A 3,521-nucleotide genomic window follows, 5' to 3' on the forward strand; every position below is an offset into this window, starting at 1 on the left:
TACCTGTGATTCTGTGATAGTAACGTTTCCAGGAATTGAGGGTGAATAATTGCTTCCACCTGATAATGGAAGCAGGAGGCCTGTGAACATCCTTGATAAGGAGTAACCACTGATTTAGAGGTTCTAGAAGACAATGATCTCCCTCTCGAATTTGCATCCAGTATTGTATTAAATTATCACCACCCAACCTACACATACGCAGACACTCATACACACTCACATATACACACAAGAAAAGGATACACAAATTGATCATGGAGGAAGGAACTGAGCTTAGTTACGATGTCTGGGGTAAAACCCCAGGTGTTTGGTGGCTGGAATGCCAAAAGTACAGAACCCACAGACACCAAATCTCAGGTCCTGGCCCACCTTGGTGATAAATGCTTCCTGCGCACACAGCTTGTCAATGTAGCTCAGGAGTCTGGGTACAGGGTCTGGGTACAGCTCATTCTCTTCGTGGTGTTGCTCATTTTCTTCTTCCTCATATTTTCCACCTGGCTCCACAGTGGCTGAATGGGCAGTTCCGAGAACATCTTCCATGATTTCAATATACTCTTTGACGGCTTCAGGAGGGATCTCATTGGGCCGCTTGGGCTCCCAAGGGTGCTGGGGTCTGTGTTGATGTTGGCTGGGGGGCTGTGCCATGGAACCTCCCTTCTTTGGAATGAACACTATAGGAGGGGTTGGAAAGAGGATGTTTGCAGCAAATTCTGGCTCTTTCCACCTGTTATGGATTGAATTGTGTCCCCACAAAATGCGTGTCAACTTGGCTAGTCCATGACGCCCAGTATTGTGTGGTTGTCTACCATTTTGGGATCTGATGTGATTATCCTATGTGTTATAAATCCTAACCTCTCTGGTGCTAATGAAGCAGGATTATAGGAAGTTGTATTAATGAGGCAGGCCTCAGTCTACAGGATTTGATTGTACCTGAGTCAATATCTTTTGAGATAGAAAAGAGAGAAACCAGCAAAGAGGAGACGAACTTCATGCCACCAAGAAAGAAGTGCGCAGACTGAAGCTCATCCTCTGGACTTGAGGTCCCTGTGCTGAGAAGCTCCTAGACCTGGGGAAGATTCATGACAAGGACCTTCCCCCAGAACCAACACAGAGTAAAAGCATTCCGTGAGAGCTGATACCCTGAATTTAGACTTCTAGCCTCCTAGACTGTGAGAGAATAAATTTTTGTTTGGCATGTCCATCCACTTGTGATATTTCTGTTATAGCAACAACGCTAGATAACTAAGTCACCACCCAACCCCACGTTGTAAAGGCAGAATTATGGAGACACCAAAGAGGTTCCTGTTAGGGCAGGCACACCTGAAGCCACAAACACTGTGGGAGGTGTAAGAGGCAGATGGTCCAAGAGAGTCATCTTGTGGGGAAACTTGAAACTACTTCTTTTTCAAAAAGTCTTCTCAGTGAGACTCACATTTAAAGGTGATTAGATATTGGAGCCCACCTTTGATAATCCATGTGAGACAGTAGTTATAAAACTTGACCACCTCACTACTAGCGTGTAATGAAGTGTAGCGGAGACCCCAGGCATCTGGCAGTCTCTGCTGATAGAAATAACCATTGCCCCCTCTTGAAAGAAAAGTACCACATGTGAAGACAATGCCTTCTCCCAACATAACCAGTCCCTACATACCTCCTTTGACCCCGGGCCCGTAGCTCTGTTGAACTTGCTTAGCCATACCTGGATGCTGGCCAGCCACAGTGGATGAAGACCCGTGAGGATCAACATTGCGTGGAGCCGGAGGAGGCAGGCAGACAGACGCATTCCTCTGCTGCAACATCTGAATCTCTAACTCCTCTTCTGCCTCAAACTCCATGAACCTGACAAGGGTGAGGGAGGCACAGGCTGTGCTGAAGAGAAGGCAAGATGCACCAGGAGCCCCAGGACCAGGCAACAGCCAATTATGGGGCAGTGGAGAAAGATGTGCCTTCAATGACCTGTCCAGATACCCAGTAAGTCCATTTCCCAGGAGGCACAAACAAGGTTTGGATCCCTTACATGTTCACCACATCATCCCTTCACCTTCAGCACAACTCATCAAAGCATAGGAGGTTGTGAAGGAAATGAGCCATGCCTTCTCGGAAGCTCCTCCTGACACAGCCATAGTGCTCACGACCTTTCCATACCCTTAGCACCTGATGGCACACCACAACACTGACACTGGTTGGTTGAATTGAGTCAGACCTACATGACACACAGCAGGACCCACTCATGCACACCGTTCTCCAAGCCTCTCCTGCCCTTGCCTAAAAGGCCCATGGTAGAGGTGAGAGCCTGAATCTGAAATGGGATGAAGGTGATTGCAGATAACACCAAGAAGTAGTTCCTAGAGTCCCGGTCCTAGTCTCAAGCTTTGAGGCCTTGGGAAATAAACCAGGTGGGCAAGTGGTCCAAGAGTCATTTGGAAAAAGGTGGAATGTGAGGTTTCACAAAAGCCTCAGGCTCCTCTGATGATTTTTTTAATTTACCAAGGAAGGAAAGGCAATGAGGGACAGAAACACGTCCAACACGGTGACTGAGATGCTGCCTTCCCCTGAACACACCTTTTCCAGCCTGGGCCATTCTGGAATGGTTGTAGAACACTTTTGTACCAGTTGTCATGAGGAAGAGTGGCCTCAAATTCCCTGTTATCTATATGGACACTGAGGCAAGCAGGAACTTGTCTGGTACAGCATATCCCCTCACTGCAGAGTGTCTGCACCTTGTACTATATCCTCATGGGTAGCCACAGTGTTTACCCCATTCTGTCTTAACACTCCAGTATCGGGGCATCCACAAATGCAACATGTAGAAGGGGTGAGTTTCTTAAAGAATGTAGAACAGAAAACTCCAAGCAGTGAATGTGGTGGTAGAAGCTGTCTGAGGGTAGAGCGGGATTGTCAGGGAACCAGGAGCCCTCTCCAAGTGCACACCTCCTCCTGACACAGACCCTGTGATTTGTACCAACCCTCCCTCTTCATTCACACCTCATCACTCAGTCCCAACAGGGCCAGGATGCCATGGACTCACTTTTCTGCCATCTCATTGAAGATCATCTGGTCAAAATTGCTTTTGCGCTGCCATTCCTGTACAGACCTCCAGAGTCCCTCCTCCAGGGTCATGGTGGGCTTCGTCAAGCCCGGGATTGCAGGACTGGGGTAAAAACCATGCGTGTCAGTAACTTTCGACAAGTACATATTCCATCCCCATCTTGACCCCACCCCTACACACATCCCCTGCCCATCATCACATCTATCTTGCTATTCGTCCGTGACAGTCCCTCTTCCAGTGTTTTAGATTTCAAGTGCTTTTGCCTCCAGATACCACTCACTATTTCGGAATCCAGGGAATCCCTAACACTGCTTGGAATTTGGGTTTAGTGGACTGCCTGTTTATTCCTGGGTGTAAGGTGGGGAGTGGGGGAGGAAAGAAGATGCCTTCAATCTTTCAGCCAATGAGAGCAAAGTGTATGTGGAAAAACATCCCGTGGAATGTAATAAGAGTTGGATATTGATTGACCTGT

Source organism: Elephas maximus, chromosome 9 (genome assembly GCF_024166365.1).
Source record: "Elephas maximus indicus isolate mEleMax1 chromosome 9, mEleMax1 primary haplotype, whole genome shotgun sequence".
NCBI classification, from domain to species: Eukaryota; Metazoa; Chordata; class Mammalia; order Proboscidea; family Elephantidae; genus Elephas; species Elephas maximus.